General features: G+C 41.0%; 1 protein-coding gene across 1 annotated transcript in view; it reads left to right on the top strand.

Moving 5' to 3' along the window:
- LOC134527146 (semaphorin-2A) overlaps positions 1–21,348 on the top strand; it is a 666,670-nt gene that overhangs the window by 551,519 nt on the left and 93,803 nt on the right. The window lies entirely within an intron of this gene.

The following is a 21,348-nucleotide window of genomic DNA, read 5'->3' as shown; positions in this document are numbered from 1 at the left end:
AAAAGTTAGGAAGTTAAATGACTGCATGGCTGTCAGGAGAAGACTGGCTCCCGATCTTGTTTCGGTAGTTTGAGATGAATCTGTTAATTGTTCCAGTACCTCAAGAACTACCTCAAACTTATTTTTAAGCATCTTGACAGCTCCATGTCTAGCGCTCCAGCGCGTTTCAGTGACTCGTTTTACTGCTTGACCTGTGACGGCAACCAAAGCGTTCCATCGAACAGTTGATGCGGAAAAGAAGGCAAACAGCTTCTCCAGAGTTACAAAAAACGTCACGGAATCCACTGATTCAGAAGCAGCGTGTACCCCAGCCAAGTTTAGTGAGTGGTTTGTGCATGCAACGAATATAGCTTTCGGATTCAGTGCTTTAATCCGGGCTTGAACCCCATTGTGGATCCCTGACATTGTGGCAGCATTGTCATAAGCCTGTCCTCTCAGATTCTGTATGTCCAGTCCGTTTGATGTTATCTTCGCGATTATATCGTTGCTGAGATCTTCTGCATTTTTTCCTTTTGGTTCGAAGAAGTCAATGAAAGATTCTACCACGGCGACTTTTTCTCCTTCGATATGTACGTATCGCAGAACTTGGCTCATTTGGTCATTGTGGGAGATGTCTGGTGTACTGTCAAAGATTACGCAATAATATTTAGCTTCTTAAATACTATGTATGATGGTGGATCGAACTTGCTGTCCCAGTAAGTTTATAAATTCATTCTGGGTTTCTGGAGATAGATACGAAACTGAGACTCTTGCTCCCAGCTTTATCTTTGTCAGGTGTTCCATTAGAAGAGGGTCATATTTAGCTAGGAGGTGCACTAACTTCAAAACGTTCCCGCGATTGCCACTATCATCTCCTAGAATGTCTTCTCGATGTCCTCTGAAGGCCAGATTCTGTTTGGCTAAGAACTGGATAATATTCAGCATCCTGTACAGTACATCCCTACACTTCTTCTCCTCACTTTCGAAAACTTCTTGTTGTTTCTGATCGATGGTTGCTTTACAGTTCAGGCGAACTTCCAACACCTTCCATTTCAAGAAGCTCTGTTCATGGCCCAGGCTATTTTCATGGTCTCCTATTCTTGGATTTAGCTTCCACCATTTGTTGAATCCTTCTTGAGATGCAAAGTTAGAGCAGGAATTGCCAAACAGCTTGCAAGTAAAACAATACAAGGATTGCTTCAAAGGCGAGTACACCATCCATGTTCGGAGAACCTTTTCGCCGTTAGATAATGGTTTTTAGAACCACTCTTTGGTTAGTTTTCGGGTACCGCCTTTCGTTGAAGTCCCTGAGCGAACAACATCAGCAAATTTGGAATCGATGTGCTGTACTGAGTCAGATCCGCGACGTACTAGAAGCGTTCTTACTTCGTCGGTCATAGGAGAAGGCCAGCAACCTACATCGTCGAGATTCACATCTCTGATTTCGGCAGGAGCAGAAGGCACGATTTCAATTATGTCTTCTTTGGCAACATTCACTTTTTCTGCAGGCTTATGACTAGATGCTTGAGGTACTTTTGATGAGTCGACTTCGTCTTGACCCTGCTCTGTGGTGGGACCAGAACTACTTCCAACTGCGACGGCAGGTACGTCTTCTTCTTGTACCTGTAAAATAAGTTATGTATTCCCATGAATATTGGCCGGAGGACACGTTCGAATTTCAAATAAGTATTTTATCTATCACAAAACAAAAGTGGTTTTGGTGACGGCGCGGTTTGCCGGGCTTATAGGAAAATTTACAAACAAAATTGATTTTGTTTGGCAGCTACCTTTTTAAGAGCTTCCCGGTAAAAACTGACTGAGTAAGCCATGTTATAGATGTTATTAAAAGATAAAATGACGAGAAATTGGAGAAAAATCGTTGCCGCCATTTTTGAGCTAAATGAAAAATTATGTTATCTTTGTATGACAGGTACCATAAATAATAAAGTTATCCAAAAACAAAAAAAAAAAAATATATTCCTAGACTACTACTAGATTTACAAAACATCCCCTATTGAAGTTTTAAATTCAAGTAGCAGGACAAAATTCAGTCGTAAACTTAAAAAGATGTACCTTAACTCAATGTAATATATGTTAATATACTCCATACTTTTTAAACAATAATAAATGTTCAAACAGCTATTAGAGCAATTTTAAGTGTATTATAAAATAAGATTGAATGAACGAGTGTGACTCCGTACTCGCAGACAAACCTAGGTGAATAGGTTTTGCGAGACTAATGTAAGAAATATTGTAACTTTTGTAAACAATAAATAAATAAATAAATAAATAATAATAAATAACTGGAGTAATTCTAGGCCATGCATGATTCTAGATGGAGGAATCATATACCTACTTACACTGGAATCACTTCCGCTGCTGCAGGATGCCACCGAAGTCGTTAACGTGGCTTTCAAACCAGAACTAGAACTAAAATTTTTCAGTAATGCACCTTGAGACTTCTTCGCATCTGCTTCTTTCTTAGCCTATTTTTTGCGGAATTCCGCACCGCTTTCTTTGACTCTTTTCATTTTCAAAAAACTAGTTCAAAGATTGGGTAAAGTTCTAAATGTTTAGTTTTAGAAGATTCAACAGTATTTAAAAGATCGAAACACAATCAAAATGACTTTCGTTTCGTATCCGAAACTCTCGCGAAACAAACATACGAGTAAAGCGTGATTGCGTAACAGTACTTCACGATGCACTAAAACAAACAAAGATCAGTACTGTAGCATGTGTGCTACAGCTGCTACCTTTGATAATGTTTATTTTGGCAGAAACGGTTAACGTATTTTATTAATCTTTCGGATGCCCTGGTAATACGAGTTATTTTGGATTTAAGTTTGTTATATGTTGTTTTAAAAAATAAATTTGTAATTCTTGTTTAGTCTTATTATTTTTAAGTTTAAGATTTTAAGTTATTAAATTGGTCTGGAAAGTTCGAGGACACTACCGAATATGTTGGTAATTGCTGCGCTAGACGGCGCGCGAGCAGAACAGCTGATTGTGTGACGTCAGGTGAGACGGGCGAGCGGAGTCGCCTGGTAGGCCCAGGCGGGCGCGCACGTGAAGTAAAACGCGGGTTGGCCATGGTGATAGTTCCACATCGAAGTAACTGTATACGAGTGTTCCTTTTTGAATATGAACGGGGTTCATTTATATAATTTAGAACGCTTTGGTACGATGAACGCGTTGTTTGGTGAGGCGTGTGTGAATATCGCGAGGATTTTCCAAGGATGAATTATGTGCGCCGAAATAAACTCCAAGACGGTATTGCGAAGGATTCGTCATATCCGTACAATTTCCTGCAGCTACGGTAACGTATAATGGCAAGGGTTTGCCATTAAAAACACTCGTGAGCAAACGAGTGTATTTGGTGACCGGACATCACGACGTCAAAAAGCAAGTAAGTGCCAGCCGTGCCCCTGCCCCGTTGACCCCTTTGACCCCTGGTGCGAAACTATAATTTGTGGATTTTTGGGATTTAAATTAACGGACTAATAAAACTGAAACTGGGATTTTACGTTCAGCGTGTTTCACCCAATCCCTGCCAGACCTAGAAGAAAAAAGGCGTCGACCGTTAGAAAATGACTTAACTGAGAAGGGCTTGTAAACCCATAATTTGTAATTTGCTAAATTTTTGTTATATTTATTTGCATGTTAAGGTGTGTCAATTTTTTCCTAGATTTCGCCTATGTTAATAAGTATTTACAGCCGTGATACGCCCGGTGCGTATCTATATTTGTATTTGTATTTGTATTAATATGTTCTTATATATTTTTAATGCCTTTTTGGTAATTATATTTAATTTTCGGAGCTCCGAAGTATATGATCAAATTATAATTTTTTGGGGGAATTGTTAAAGTATTTTTTTAGTATTATTATATAGATATTTTTTTATAAGTAGTAATAGGGTATGTATTTTATGATGGATGCGCCGATTTGTGATGAAACGATTTTATGATATATATATATTTATTAAATGTTGTCATATAAATTTTGCGTCTTTTTAACTTGCTGCCTCCTCTCACTGTTCGCAACCTTATTAGTATTTTTTAAGCCTGCTATTAGTTTGGGTTTTAATATTTTTTTGGGTTTACCTGCGCTCGCGGTACGGGGCAATATAGGAGTTTTACTGTGTCCCGGTTTGCGGAAGTTGTTGGTTTTCCCTGGGTTAAGGTCAAACTTTACAGTACAATGCGTAGTACTAAATTCAATGAGTGCGAAAGAGAGGCATCGACACGGGCCGACGCGTGAAACAAAATATTTTGTATGAGTAATTAACATAATAAGGAGTGCCGCTCAACTCGACTCGCGCGCGCCGGGCGGCGCGGCGTGATGCGGTGTTGCCGTTCCTATGTAAACAAACAAACGTTATAAAGAGCTCTGTCAGTGATTTCGCAGTTTTTCTTTTAAATAAATATTAAAAAATAGTTGGTGCGCAAAATTTTAGATAAAAATGGAACATTATAGTGTGTCTGACACATGTAATGAATGAATCATAGATAAGATCTCAACCCGCTTCACCGGCGACCCGCCCCCGCGGGCTGCCGCCCGGGGCGGGCCGCCCCCTCCGCACCACCCACGCTACGCCACTGGATAGAGTTGCCTTGAATTTTAAACGCACCTTCGTTCGTTGCGTTTGTCATGTCTTTAATTTTCGTTTGTTTGTGCCGTATGCGTTCCTATACCATTTATCCGATTGCGATGAAATTTTGGTGATTTGTTATGCGGATGCCCGTGAATGTTTCTACGACGGTATAACTATTTTTCAATAGCTGGAGCACGAATCGTTTCAAAAAAATGTGTATTTCATATTATATAGCGGCACTTCGTCTGTTTTTGTTGTCGAAGTGCGCACGCATGAGACAATGTATTTAAATATAAAAGAGATACAGAGATAGAGTGATATATATACAGAGTGAGAATGATAGAGACAGAGAGATAAGTTGAGATAGAGCGAGGTATAGAGAATGAAATGGGTTAGATAAAGAGATATATAGATGGTTAGCGCTATATAGATATTTATATATAGAAGAGATAGAGATAGTGGGAGGTATATATGTATATATGTAGATATAAAGAGATAAATAGAGATAGATATATATATATATATATAGATGTAAATAGAGATAAATATATATTTAGAGATATGGATGGATGATTTGTATATGTGTAACTACTTTAAACATATTACAAAACAAAACGGAATGAGGCATTGCAATGCATGCGGAGCATTAGCTAGATAATGGAATCATTTCAATATTAGTAATCTCTTATTTTTCAGCTTTTTTCTATAGTGCTTTATAAAGTCTAGATTACATACAGACCACCAATTTTTAGATACATACAGGTAAATAACTATACACTGGCAGAACAACGTCTGTCGGGATCTGAAAGAATACAATTTCTAACTACATCTGATTTCTAAAAAAGGTCCCCTTCACCCTGTTTTCAGCCCGGGCAACGCCGGGTACTGCAGCTTGTAAATAATTAAACAATCGAAAAAAAATTTTATATTCAACTAACAATAAAATTAATTCTGCCAAGAGAATGCAGGCTATTGTTTTTGCGTGGCTGTTCTAGTTCCATTGAGTAAAATAGTTTACAGAGCGGTTCTATTTAAAAATTCATAAAATAAACAAATAAAAATATCTGCAAACAAATAATAATTAAAATAATAGAATAACGAGTTTTGAATTGACCGCTATGACTCGTTACGTCACAGTGCATACAAGTTTTAATTCATAACAAAACTGTTTCAGAATGAAGTAGTTATGCGTAGGCCTTTTTTAAATTTTATTATAGGTTATGGATCTGATTTTATAACTTCTGATTTAATGTGTTCGAGGATATATATTTACCTTGATGAAATCACTCTATCTCATTTTAATTTCACGAGGTAGACAATGGAGACGAAGAAAGCGATGACGAAATTTCACCAAGAATTATTTAATTGTGCATTAGGGGTGGTTTTCTCTAAATCTCATCTAGACAGTGACCTTTCTCGTGTTCCGAAGATCAAGTGTGCAAAATTTCATTGAGATAGAGAAAAACTGTAGATTTGTACGAGAAACAAACAGACGAAAAATAAAGGAACATTTTAAGGATTTTTTCGAAATTTGTTTTTTATATTTTAATCTTTATCGTATATTACAGCTCTACTGTGACATATAGTGCAAGGGCCACTGAAAACTGATCTCCCTTCAATATGGGAGCTAACCTTATATTAGTTACACTTGGTTGTGGGGAAAAAAAAGTGGTTTTATTGTTATATCTTCGGCTCCCGTTGCCGTAGCGAGATAAAAGATACACCAGTTTTTTTTATTCTTATCATAGGCTTTTAAACAGAAACAGTTTCATCAAAATAGATCTAGTAGTTTTTGCATGATTCTCGAACAAACAAACAAACAGACACACTTCTGTTACGGTTTTGTAATAGTAGAGAAGAGTCGAGCAGCTTCGTGCCGATCACCCTTGCACGTGGACTCCGTGGCGAAGACACGCGGCCTCTCCGGGGGCTCGCGGCCTTGATTAAGCGCAGTGGGATGGCGTTGTTCGGCGCGGTATCTGTGATGCCGCGTGCGCCAGCAATGCGAGCAATAACCTCCGGGCACGCGGCTCCCCCCCCCCCCCTCCTGTAGAGGGTGCGGTGAGGGAAGTCCGCGCCATGCAGCCGTCCAGACGGTAACCCCCCCCCCCCCTTCCCGACACTTCAAATTCCCTCACCATCTTCTTACTGAACTTTTCATCAAGCTGTCCAAAGTCACTTGCATGAACATTTTACAGTTTTTAGGTTTCTGTATAGTAAATGTAAACGTTAAGGTAATTCGAGGCGAAACATAATATTCAAGAAAATTATAGTGATATTTACAGAAAAAGCCCTCCAACAATAGCTATGACAATATAATGAAATGACCAACATTATAGCATTTCCATTCAATTTTTTTTTTTTAATCCAGGACAGTTGATACCTCTGTTCTACGACGTATACATCGCATTTTGGGATAAGAAGCAAATTTTGTTTCTAGATATATGCTGCTTGCTATTGGAAAATTTAAAAAAAAATCGTGGCAATTATTCATAATTAAAATTTTTGCTTGGCTTTTTGCGTCGTAATAATTCGCTAGAAGTTCATTTCCTTGGCTTCTACATCTAGAAAATGCAGTGGAAAAATAGTTTTAATAGTCTCATTTTCGTATTATTTCTTCTTATTTACAATCAATAAAAAAATTAATATGGTGGTTGATAAAGTTTGTAGTCACCTTCTATGTTAGGCTATCGCATTTTAATTTAATAATTTGTATTGCAATTTGTACTGAGGTTTCAATATGCAAACTCCAAAAAATATTTTTTTTTTTATTATTTTCGGCGCTTTATCTCTGCTATTTGTGGAAAGGTCAGGACAATATTGATATTTACATTTCTTTCCTGGTGAATTAGCATATGGGCTCTCACTATATAGAAGCATCTGTAACATGGCAATGCTTACAACTTCACTTCTATAACCCCATTTTCGAAAACAAAATCTATGAACATCTAGAATTAGCAAAACAAACGTGGCGTGTGAAGCGAACCGGTTAACAATAATGACCAATCGCATGATATTTCACTCGTGGCCTTTTCTGTCTTTTGTTGGCTCTGGCGCAGGTTCTGCACTTTCCCAAGTAGGATCGCCCCAGCAGGGGCATTCTTGATGATAAGTAAGGATGACCCAATACCAATAAAAAAGTGCTGGACTGTTATAATGACTGATGTTACCCCATGTTACCACTGGGTAACATGGGGGTCCAGTCCTTTGAAGCAGGTGTAGGGGGATAGCCCAAAAACATGTATTTTGTTAGCTGGTTAGGGGACCTGGCTCCTTCGGGAGTTGGTGCTGGCTGTAGAGTCTAAGAAAAGCACCCTCCAGGCCTCGGTACGGACATGGAAGGCATATACATGGCGTCTCCCGCCAGTGGCAACACCTAGTGCCAGGGGTTAATGACAGGGCCCTGCCGGCGGTTTCCACTCCTCTGACTTCCTCGGTGAGTCAGGACCGGGTAGCTGGTGGGTGGTTGGTTGCTCTCTGGGGACAGACAAGAAGCGCGGGGGTCAGTACTCTCCGAGCCTCGGGCTGTATGTCTCAAGGTACCGGGCTCAGCGTGATCTACCCCGGTGTTGGCGTGGCAATAGCGATGGCAGGTGGTCGGCGCTGGGACGACCTGGTGCCAGGTCGACCCTGGCCTTCTTTGGCTGCAACACGCTTACGGAGGAGATTCTGAATTCTGACATGAGTAACCTAGGATATCCGTGGTTTGGTGCCGACCTCTTGCTGCGCTGGCGGTATTAAGCCCTGGAATATTGTGGAGCACCTCAGGATGATCTGTTCTGCAATAAAATCCCTCTCTGAGGTTTCCTTGTGGATCAGACTGGTGTCGGTTTCAAGGTTGGCATTGGTGGCTCCTATGCTGGGAGCACACCCTTCAGGGAACCCCATCTCTGTGAAGGTGGCTGTAGTGAGCAACAAAACGCTCGGGCACTAGCCTGCACAACTATAGAGCGTTCCACTCTTAGATTGCTTTGTGGGAGTGGGAGTGCTTTCTCTCTTTTTCCAACATACGCAGACTGCTGTTAGTGATGTCCTTGTTTATGTGTGCGCTGTTGCTATACATCATACAAATTTAATTGTATTTTTTTGGACAAAGCATTTTTTTGTATTGTATAGCATTGAAATATACATTAGGTGATATATATTGTAACAAGAGGTCTAGAGAGGTGCCTAAACCAAAAGATTGGTGGTGATGATTAATCAAAACAATAACAAATCTATTACTTTAGGGAGGGGGGGGGGGAAATCGTAACTTTTAACATACTACTCGCTTGGCTAAAAAAATAAGGTACTTGGTAATAAAAACTGTTCACAACCCGGGATCTTAAAATAATAGGCTCTGCCCCCTGTACAGGAGGTCTGGAGAGAGAAGGAATTACTTTAAATGAGTTAAAACTTAGTTCTAAAGAAAGTACGTTTATTACACGAGACTTTAAACTTATACAAAAGTACATTAAAACTAATTAAATAAAATCTAGGACAATCTGAAAATCAGTCTTATTAGTTGCTTTACAATTAAGAACTATAACTTGAATGAACTAAAAGGGTATCTTTATTTACAAATGCTTTGATGAACGAGCAGCTAGAGGGTATCAAAATCTTCTACAACGTTAAAATTTATTCTAAGTCCTTAAAGTTAACTTGAACATTATTTCAAATTATCTAAGGTCTAAACGTAAAACTATACATCCAGCATAAGGTCAGCCATATCCGCTCAGGTCCGGCATCTTCAAAAAATAACTTAAACATTACTTCCGCGACCCCAACTAACTTTACATAAACATAGTGCTGTTCCGGGGCATAGCTTCCGTCACAAAGAGCCTAACATACTTAAATCCTAACCGACTCGTTGCCACTGGCGAGAGGCATAGCCTCCCCCAGAGTGAGCCTAACATCCCTAACATCCTAACCGACTCGTTACCACAGGAGAGAAGCATAGCTTCCCCCTGAGTGAGCCCCGAGCAACCTCCAGCGGCTGCTTATAAACCCTCTCGGCCCCGCCGACCCTTCCAGAGAACCTCGGCTCGCCGACGTTTCCAGAGAATCTCGGCCGCCGCCCCCAAACTTCGCAATCAGGGCCCGAGCCCGCGGAACGAGCACCGAGTTGCGACCTAGTTACGCCAGCAGACCGCCGCTTCGAGAGGGCCGATGACCCGCGCGACTCATGAGGAATGTGCTGCGAGGGCAAACGGCACGCCGCCGGCCGGCCGCTGATGAAACGAGGCCGCTTCTCGCACGGGCGCAGCGGCCCGCCCACAGCTCGCGCCATGAAAGACAGAAATCTGAACCCGGCCACACCAAGAAATTTCTGGAACGCGACAATATTTTGCATACTTAATGGCATTTTATGGGGCCGAAAAAATAAAAATTATAACTTCTTTACTGGGAACTTGTTTGAAGTTTTCCTAACAGTATCACAAAAAAATAAACCTACAGGTGTATTCAATTCATTTTTTTATTAATAAGTTAATGTTTTAGGACGTCACTGGATGAATCTCAAGACAAAAACTCATCATGTTTCAATAATATATATTTTTTGATATCCTAATAGGCATATTCTCTGAAACTTACACATCAAAAAGTTGATCATTAGGAAAGTTTTGCTATTAAAATTAGATGTGGGTCGAAAGGATGAAAATTGTTCACAATAAAAGGAATTTGTTTTTAAAAGCAATGCCATCTCAATTTCCTATAGTTTTCGTGTCCACAGCTGTGAAGACATTTCTCATTAGTCATAGGCGTGCGCACGGTAGGTGCCACAGGTGCCTTGGCACCACCATTAGGGTTTACGTTATTTTGTTTTTTACAAGCAGAAATAATACATACTTACAAAAATCCGTATTATTTCCAAAAAAATATGTTTTCCAATCGTGTCGAGTTACAGATATGTACTCATAACACTATCAGTATATCAATTATCAATCGAACCAACTATACACACGGAAACAAGCCAGTTGCAATTACTTGTGTTGTACACGCGGGCCGCGGCTACGAAACTTCTGAAATGTAAATACTTCTCATAGTTCTTCTCGAATTACATAGAATGTGCGCTCGGTGTCCACTGTTCACTCCACTCGGCAGGCGCACGGAATAATAGCCGCCGTCCGCCAGAGTTTATTTAAAAAAAAGAGAGAGAGTTTAGTTAGTTAAAAGGTTAGGCTTACTCGATGACTTATATGCAGTCGCCGACAAAACATTTTTGTTGTATTCCAAAAGTTAAAACTTTTGCCCACTCTTATTTGTGTATTTTTATTATTTTAATATTTTACATATTTAAGGTATGTTACAAAAACTCCCTTGATTTGTTGATTTTAAAACTTAACATTTGAGAATGTTTTTTTCTAGCATTTATTTGGCATCTTCAGAAAACATGTAAGTACGGTTTTTCAATGCCATCAGCATGAATTCCGTGCAAACAATTTGTGCAATTTACTTTATGGCTCAACAAAGTTTAAAACTGTAAATAGTTTAGTAGTTTTCCTGGTGATTATAACGTTCAAAGCCATAATTTGTCATAAAAAGTGTTAAAATTTTTACATCTGTTTATTTAATGTTTTTGTTCGTAAACACCTTAAATAGCACCATTTTGCGCTTTCAAATTCACATTTTTCCGGGGGAGGACCCCCGGACACCCCACTTTAGGCTCGGGGTCCGTGAATGACAGGGCTGTTGTGTAATCTGGCACCACCAATACTGAAGTCCTGCGCACGCCTATGTCATTAGTGCAAGAGCGCGCTTCAATAGAGGTTCGCTCCCAAACTGCTGTCGTAAGAAATCACATGGGGACTGGGCTCGTGTGATTGGAGAAGTGAGGATCTGAACTGCAAAAAGTTCAAAGATAAAGGTTTCCTTTATTCAGATATTTCCTTCGACATGAATGTCTAAAAACCATCCTGCCTGTTAGTGCCGTGTCTCGCGACCAATCAACGCATTGTGTCTGATGAATCGTTACAGTTACAATTTTGACGGGTTATTTAATCACATATGTGATTTTATTTTCTGTCTTTATTTGGATCACATAAATATAAACTATGGAAGATGGAACATCAAAAAAATAAAAAAAAACTACCTTGGTAGACTGCGAGGGAGGGAGCCAATATTACATTGAAAGTATTTGAGTATTTTAAAAATAAAAACACATGAGTGTGAACAATGCAATTAAAGAAGCTTCCAAAGCAACTGGCGGTTCCGGACGAACCATTTTTGCCTTTAGCACTGTGCCGCAAATTTGAAATAATTGGCACAAATTTATTTTTTAACCTAAATCCTCTAATGTAGACTTTGTTAGCCCATTGTTCATCCTGAACAAATCTTTCCCACAAGAGTCCCGCGACGTTTTCCCAGCGCCGCGCCCGAGAACCTGGTGTGATTTCGCCAGCCAAGTATTAGCCATCATTTTTCTTCCCGCCTCAGGCCACGAACGCGACCAGTAACAATATCCGACTTAGAGACCGAGAGTGCTTTTCTCAGCGTCCTCCCAGGACAGCCCACTTCTCAGAACTCAGCTTAGGTAAGCAGCTCCAGTCATGCCACATTATAATTTTCCAGGGCTGTCAGGCATGTGTAGGCGCTCGCCCTAACACTTTTCTCACGAGCTAGCAGACCCCCCCCCCCCCCCCCGCCCTACTTATTTTCCACAAATTTCAGCCAGGGCACCGACCGGGTCTTTGACCTCCGCTCCCGGCGAGTCTAAATCATGGTCTTCTCGCTGGCCGGCGAAAGGTCTGCCTTCGCCATCTCGCGGCGAAAATGACAACCACTTAACTTTAGTTCCGCGAACTCTAGCAGCCACCGCCACACATCTCTCTATTTCCCTTTTATCCCGACAGAGCGTGAACCAGCTGGTCCCATAAGTGCCAGGCTTATGCTAGTCCCTCTTGCGGGACTTTTTGAACTAACCCCGAGTCTGTTTCGCCTGTTCCCCGTCGGAGCGTGTTGCCTTCAGAGCGCGAGTGACTTCCGATGCCCCAAAGTCAGGCTACCAGCCACACACACACACACACACACACACACACACATATATATATATATATATATATATATATATATATATATATATATATATATATATTGGTAGGTGAAGTGAACTCTCTGCCGTTTCCCCCAGCCAATCAGAGGCCAGTTCACTCACTTTCTAGTCCACCAGGCTTCTAACACAATATTTTAACTACCTGTAGCCCTAGGGATTGAATGATTGATTGATTCGTCCTTCTGTCGTCTCCGTGGTCGCTTCTCTCCGGTGCTTCTCGCCCGCGACTCCATTCGGAAGCAGTCTCGCCGCGACTAACTTTAGGGATGTGATCCTAGAAAGTCCGGGAGTGATCCCTTGGTTTTTATTTTTTATTTTCTAGATTGCTAGTCGCTTTAGTTCGAATTATTAGGTAAACTTTTGCCCCAATTTCTCGATTACTGTTGTCTTTATTTCTATTTTTATTTATATTCGTTTCTTTTATTTCTATTCTATTTCTATTCTTGACCACTGGATTCCTTGTTTTCATTCCAGCGGGGTCCAAGAGATGGTTCAGGTTTTTCTCCGGCTCAAGCCCATCACGAAATTCAACTAAATATGCAACCTTCCCTCTGGAATGGACATGAATTCTACGCGTCTCTCCCGCTTATAGTAATCGCCAGTGAACAGCCAACAATCAGATATTGTTAAATCAGTATTTACATAGTCCAGCACTGGTTGGGCTAACAACCTTAAAACTATGATTGTTAAAGTATTTATGTTAGTTTTTGTGAAAGTCAAAGGAAAATTTTAAATTAATATTCCAGGTAAAATTAATAATCTGTTTGTAATTGATAAGTTTTGACGGCCGGGGCCCCCAATTAATTTTGATCTATGTATTCTTGTAGTTCCTGAAACTATCAAAAGAAAATAATGAATACCATAACTAACAATAAAAAGGGTAAGCTTTAAGCAAACATTTTTTTTTATTCATTACTTCAAATACAATCCAATTTCTACTTCATTTTGTGAGAAGTATGTTTCTTTTTTAAAAGTTTCTCCCTTGTGTACCTCTGAGTATACTGTAGTGTCTTTCGCCCACTTAAAGTGGCTTCCAGGGCTTTTATAACAAAATTAAACTAAAGCTTTTTTAACTACACAAGGGCAGTAACAGCACGGAACTTCAGCGGTGTAGTACCAAGTACGTCTGCTAAAGTAAAACCGAAAAGAAAAGGCAAACAAAATTTCCCGCAAAAAAAAATTACGATGGTATTGTACAGACTGGGTTACGGCAGATCGTTCACACTTTTTTGTTTGCTAACATTATCCCCACATCAATTCGTATCAATTTAAATGTTTCAACGGTTTCTTGTTGTAAGTCAAAGTAAAAAAAAAAGACAAGTGTCGATTTGTTACAAATATATAAGGGTGTTAGTATATAAAAACATCAATTATGATATGAGTTCTTAAAATGCTTCTTGTGCAATCTGAATTCCAAAGAAACACATCTCCTAAAATTAGAAATGTGTTACAGTTTTGGCAAGAGCGCACGCCGTAAGCCGAGTACTACACGGGCTGTAGGATGTAGGAGAGGGCTGATCACGTGGCAGGCAGAGTGAGAGGTCTGGTCCGTGCTCGGCACGAGCTGTGTTGCAGCTGGCGGCACGCACACTGGACTGGCTCTCCTCAGCCTCTCCTTGTAGCCGGCCGTCTTTTCCGCTCTGGGCCGCGATGGAACAGCGTATCCATTTGCCTTTTGACTAGGGAGTCCGTGTCGTGCCTGGACCTTGGCACGTTAAATACCCGTTGGTTGCTGTTATTCTGTTAATATCCCTATCGAGCTTCTTCCATGCACCGCCAACCGGTATCGGATAACTTGTATTTTGTTAATGCGTCTTGCCCAGTTAGGTTATTTTTGTACGTATAATAATTCATTTTTAATATATCATATCTTACGATAGAGTGCAATTCCTAATATGTAACTATATAGACTTTCTAGTTGGTCAGCTGAGTATTCTTCCATCGTTTCTGACATAAAAAAAGGTATTTTGTTGATTAGTCTATTTCTCTGTAAACCAAAGTATTAAAATTTTCCTAATATACAAAATGTTATGATTTTCAAGCAAGGGCGTTAAAATTAAAAAAATTAAACATTTCAGTATGAAAACACACAGATAAATGCAACGATATTTTCGTATCACGAGAAGCTTTACCGCAACGCCCTTCTGATTGGATGAAATTTAACACTTTATAGGAAAACTTCCACGGAAAATCGTACAAGACCAAAAAAAAAAAACCGAACATAATTTAAAAAATTCTCCCTCCTACTCTTCCTTCACAGAATGAAAACCTTTAAGCATATGCTGCACTTTTAAAAATGACAGTAAATTCACAGACTTTTCAACGAAGAAACATTTCAAATAAACTAAGGATTCCATGTAATTCCAGATAAATGTATCTTCGCAGAAACAACTCCAGACTCAACCTTCCAAAACAATTCATGTGAGCTCATGTAACAAGTAAGTACCTAAACTTGGAGCCAGTAATTTAACGAAGATTTCACCAGAGAACACCATTGTAGTTTTTTGGGTGCAATGAGTCTAAAAAATCACCAACCCTACGCGTACTTTCTAGGACATTTCAAGGTCATACACAAACAAAACTGTGTTTATCGTATCATCATGGCCGACTGATAACACTACATAAGTTAATTTTAGATTTGTTTTTAATCAAACACCATTGCTGGTTACACAGTATGTCATTAGAAACCTCAATAATGGAAACGGTATTTTCTCTGCTGTTTATTAATTTTTATTTTTTACTTTTGACTTGTTTTCTGTGTGCCTGCATATTCATCTTTTTTTCCTCTGTTATTGAGGTTTCTTATAATATACAGTGTAATCAGCAATGGTGAATGTAAAAAAAACTTAAATCAGTCTTCCCCACTGTAAAAACCATTCAAGAACGACATACGTTATTTAAAATATTAGCTTGGGGACATCTCATAAGGTTTACCACGCTAGACCCTTTACTGTGATCCCAGGGTTGTTCGTAGTTTTGCGGGGAACGTCTTGAGCAGTGCTCCGGCGACGGAAAATCGAGACAAAGGATCGCAAGCAAGAGCGAACAGGCTGAGCGCTCGGGCGAACACTGCCCTGACGTGTCTCGCCGCGCCGACCATCCATCACCGTCGCCGTCAGCGCCCGCGCAAACACTCCGCGCCGACTCCGCGCTAATGACCACTCATCAGTGGTTTTCTGCTTGTCTTTGAATCGCCAGAGCGCCGAAAAATAATGCCGAGCTCGAGGGCTTGTGGAAGACACACTCGCGAAATATATACAAATATCCTAATAGGACAGTATGGGAAACTATGGCCAATTAGCAATGGTGAAGCGAGAGACACTTCGTCGCATTGCTCTCTAGGTATTTTCCGCTCCACTCCGCCAGATGCCTTTACTGTAAATATTCTCACGCTCTTTAAACAAATATTGTACAAATCTTAGGTACACTCCACGCCGCCAGGTTCGCTGACATCGCTTGTCTCGCCTATTTCTTGCCAGTTTCCCATAATGTCCCTATTACGCTATTTTCTATGTATCGAATATCAAACTGAGTCCACTTGCACTTTACACTCGCGGTAAACATGTGAACAAGATGAAGAAAACAGATCGATACATTATGATACTATCCTAATATTTATCCATAATAAAGCCTAATTGTTTCAGATAACTAAACTACTACACACATTCGTGTCTAGAAACCACATTAAATAATATTTGACATTATTTTCCTTTTAAAATAACAATATAAGTAGTGCTAGGTGTTAAATGAAATTAATGACATAATTTTTTATTTTAAATTTCATGGAAATGTTAAAACCTACTGAAAGGTGAGTTTTGGCTGTAATTAAATTGGAGAGAGGTCAGTCGCTTTTTATCTGTAGATAGCTGAACCCACGTTGCAGCCTGCAACTCTGGGCCAGGGCCGGTAATATAGCAGGGTTGATGGGGACGATACACCCCCTACCTCAACCCATAAGCCACTATATACAGGTACGGGCATTTATCGAAAACAAAATCTGAGCGCCCATTAGACTGTAATATGGTTTACCCGCGCCAGCTGTTTCTTCCTTGCAATTAGCGGCCGTCTGCAAGAGAAGCCACTGCTTTATTTGGCCGGGTCACTCAGGACGTGTTTACGTCCGTACTGAATTAATGTGATTGGTGTGCTGACAGTAGACAAGGGCCTTAAAGAAACGACCAGTCACGAAGCACAAGTAGTGGTACAGTGTTTTAACTCTGAGTTAGTCTCGAAATAATTTCGCGAAAAATACACGGCCCTATCTACAACTTAAAAAAAGTCAGAGCCATAGTTTTTAGTCATGATTTTTCAGGACGCCAAAATGTGTTAAAATAGCCTTTTAAAGGGAAATTATGTTCAAGCACAGACTGCATGGTCTGCATTTCCTTTGTTACCACGTGGGTATAGAGCCATCAATAGTTTACTATCAGTCCTCCTTGAAATTTTACTAGTAATGTTTGCTGGCAGGGCTCTTAAAAGCCTGCGTTTTCATTTATGATAAATGTTAGGAATCTCCACAGCTAAGTTATTTGCGACCGTAAGTGACATGGCTTACTCCTTTGAGGGCGACTAGGCCACGCCATGTTTTTTCTTAAACATTAAGCAACAGCTTTCGTATTGTATTTTATCGTCCGACGTGGCTTAGTACCTGGCTTTGGGCACTTAGTGACATCGAATTTCGTGCACGATATGTAGTTTTTTCCGGTGGCTCCAGACATTTTGCATTTAAGGAACTCGCCTGGTCAGGGTTGTATTTGTGGTAGTGAGGTGAGGTGATAAGTGCGACGTTCGCTGGTGCTTTTTAGTGCGGTATGGCCTCTAAGCCCAAAGCTATGGACTGGCTCGCAGTTGGCATATACCAACTATAAGACTTGAGTGCTTTCATGATTCTCTACCGAGATTTTCATGCCTAAAAATTCAGAAAACACGCGTCGTAGTTATTTTCACTCTTCTAAAAAGACAATATAAAAACTAAATTTGTAAAAAGAACTACTCGCTATGCTCTTCGTAAACAGACACCACCTGCGTACCTTGAGCAGTTTTCAAATCGAGTGGTTTTTCTCTGAAGCTCTGCACACCTTACATGTCCCAGGTAGGTGGGGCTCTTAATGTATACCTGGCTGTAACGAGGTATAAAAGCCTGCGGAATTTTATTTTTGCCTTGTCATTGATGTAATTAGGAATAAACAACTTAATATTGAAATCATAGCATAAAAATGTGCTGATATTGCGGGGCAGCGCTAATTGTGCGCGGCGCGTTGATCCTTGTTGACACGATGGTAATTGTATGACGACAGTAGCTGTCGTGATATTGAAAGACAGTTACTGTCGTGAAAGAAACTCTTTATTTGCACTCGCGTAAAACGATCATAGCAGATAATGGCTTCGTGTGAAATTTCTGATGTCACCAGTGTTCCGACAGAAGTTTTTTATATGATTAAAAAAATAAATAGCTGAGGAAATAAACGGGTAAAAAAAATTAAGATGCTCAGCGTTGTTTTACAAAAATTGCATGTTAAACTTTGTGTCTGAAATTTGAATTGTAAGAGAGAAAACATAAATTTTCTCGTTTGGGAGATTATATGTTAAACATCTCTGGCGAGTACTGAAAGACTCGCTCACATTTTTGGTTATATTGCTAACAATAGAGAAAGTATTTGATTTGGAAAACTAGGGTGTCTGGATGATTTTTAATGCGGAAAGTTACAACCACCACAAAACGTGTCACTGTCCCAAAATGATTTCACTGAAATAGTAGGGTGTGACAGAGTTGTTTTCCATAAGTTTTTTGACATGTATTTCTACCATGATGGCGGCAGAGCTGAGAGGCGTGTTGACGCGGCTCTGGGCGACAGGACAGCGCGGTCAGCCTGGCGGTCGAGACCTCGGGAACTGTCCGCAGCCGGGAGGGCGGTCTAATTGACGCGCTGCGGCGGGATTTGTCGCTCGTGTTCCTTGTTTCCCTTCCCCTCCCCTTACTCCGGCCGCGCTCCTTAATTTCCTTGTCGATTCCCCCTCTTCCCCTTCGTTCCGCGAGACTGTAAACGCGAGTATACGTCCCCGCCGCCAAATTGCTTCAGCCCGCTGTGTTTTTTACCGTCAGGGCCTTTGCCCCGGCTCGCAAACAACCCCCACCCCCTTCCTACCGTAAACCATCTCCAACGCCGCTTTTACGACCGCGAGCTTTATTCCTTCCCCTTTTACGAGCCTTTGAGAACTCTTCCCGGAGGCGCAGCCCGCGAGAGAAGACGGCGGGAGAGGTCTCTTCCTTGCGAGCCGATCTGTTGTGGACCGATTTCCATGAAACAGCGCGGATCCGGATTAACTGCCATCCTCCTCCCCCTGCCGTCAGATTAAACAACGATTAGCGACGGCGGTGCGGGCAGTTCGGGGGGCGAGGTTAACCCTTTATTTCCTCTCAAAGTCTTCCCCCGAGCCCCTCTCTCGTAATAAACACGCGCGGCGCCACTGGTCGGCGTTCTTATCGTTCCGGCTGTCTTGTGTTCTCGGCAGGGGCCGGGAGAATTGCCCGGCGGAGCTGCTTCCTCCCACACCACCTCCTGGGCCCGGGTCATATACCGCGCGCGCCGCCCAAGTGAGCTTGCCCGCTCTTTATTAAGGTCGTTGGGCCGCAAGTAAGCGCCCCGTCACCGCGAACTGCGGGCAATATGTCTGCCGGAAATGTCGTGGACCACGGGCCCGTGGGAAGTATTCCGTCCCGGGATGTTTGGGGCACTGATGCCGCTCGGGGCTGATGAACTAAATAATAGGGTCATGCATTTTTCGTGAGAACACTTCCAAACTAGACTGCAATAAGGCATGCCTGAGCTGGCGATTGTTTCTGTGTAATTTGCTTCCGTCTGTGTGGTCGGACGATTCAGGACGCGTTTTTTTCCGCACTGGAAGGCTGTGATTGGTTTACTGACAGTAGACTTGTACGTGAAATAAAACCCGGCCAACCACAAAACACAGGCAACGCTATAAGTTTTATCACACAGATGGACTGGAAGTCTTTTCGCAAAAAATACATGGCTCTGCACATTTGGGTGTGTCTAGGTTTTTGCAGTTCATACTTTCGCCGTATCTTTGCGCGGAATTTCCCTACCTCTAGCCAAAACTAGCGATGTTAATTTATTTTTCAAGAGAAGCTAAAATTTAAACATCTATATATCGGTGCTGCTTCTGCTATTGGCTCCACTGTTTATCTGGAGTATGCTGTGATAATATCACACCCGTAACGAAATATGACCAAATCAAGGGTGGCCCAGTCAGAGCGTCTCAAGAAGACAGCAGCCAATGAGCAGGTCGTTTTGACCTCAGTATGCGTAGTTCTTTTGAATTTAGCCTTTAGGTTATCAAACACAAGCATTTTTCCAGTCTCTTTCCTATATCATTTTCCCTGAATCTCTGATTGCAGAGATCAGAAGGGAAAAAAACAGTGGTTTCGTTCGTGACAGGCCAGAATGTAAATTCTTGTACATGTTAGCTGTTTATGATATTCGTACATATTTTGTGTGAAGTATTTGGGCTAATGGAAAACTCTCAACAAAAGAAGGTACCGAATGGCAGGCCCATTATCGAGCTTTCACAATTCAGAAGCCAATGAAAATATGACTTTTACCGAGAATGCAGCGACTACGACTGTGCGCCAGTCAACTGCCAGCTAGCTGTAGACTGGCCGAATCACATCTACCCACTCAGAAGAAGGAGAGGCTCTACATAAATAGGGACAGGCATTTTTCGCGAGAAAAATCTGAACGCCCATTAGATTGCAATATGGCATGCCCGCGCCAGCTGTTTCTTTCGTGTGATTGGCGGCCGTCTGCAAGAGAAGCCGTTGCCTTATTTGGTCTGGCCATTAGGGGCGCGTTTGCTTCTGCGCTGGGTTATTGTTATTGGTGTGTGGACAGCCTGACATGCACCTGACAGAAACACGACCAATCACGAAACAGAGACGATGCTACAGTCGTTTACCTCCCAGCTAGTCTCGAAATCTTTCTCGAAAATGCATGCTCCTATACATAAGAAATCAGTCAATAGAGGAACACACGAAGGTGTACCATGTATAGCACTTTGAACTTTTGCATGACACTAAATGAATCCGGGTAATTCCCAGGCCTCTACTAATTTGGCAGGTCTTAATGTTAAGTAGGAACTGGAAAAAATCGCGGGTTCAATGACCATGATCCTCTGCATACTTGAGCAAACGTCGCTTGTTCATTGGCTGCTTACTTGTGGGGTATCTCAACTGGGTAACTTGTGATTCTATATGTCTTTGATTTAAGGTCTTTAATTTTTCAATAGTCCTCTATATTAAAGGGTATTAGACCCCGCCAATATAATTTTTTTCCATATTTTTCTTGCTTTATTCTGATTTTGAACTATTTCTCCAAATTTTTGGCATTTCAAATCTCTAGTCTGTGAGTGCCGCGAGGATATAACTTATTATTTCACGCGGGCGACTACAACTATCATGATAATCACACCAGTTCACGAGTGTTGACTTCGACAAGTGGACAAAGCTAAGTCCTATGCCATGAAGAATCAAAATATTTAGCACGATAGCTTTATTACAAGCGGTGTCAAAATTTTTGGAATTGCAGGATGGAGAGTCTTAATACTCCGTAATAGTAAACCAATGTCAGAATACGAACATAGGTATAATTGTTTGAATTTTGCATGCAACTAAATTAAATCTCAAATTTTTCCGTTCTCTAATGCTAAGCTACAAATTGTTCACTGCATCCAA

This window comes from Bacillus rossius, chromosome 1 (assembly GCF_032445375.1).
Source record: "Bacillus rossius redtenbacheri isolate Brsri chromosome 1, Brsri_v3, whole genome shotgun sequence".
Taxonomy (NCBI): domain Eukaryota; kingdom Metazoa; phylum Arthropoda; class Insecta; order Phasmatodea; family Bacillidae; genus Bacillus; species Bacillus rossius.
The sequence above is the reverse complement of the archived record's forward strand: the minus strand, read 5'-3'. Positions and strand labels throughout refer to the sequence as shown.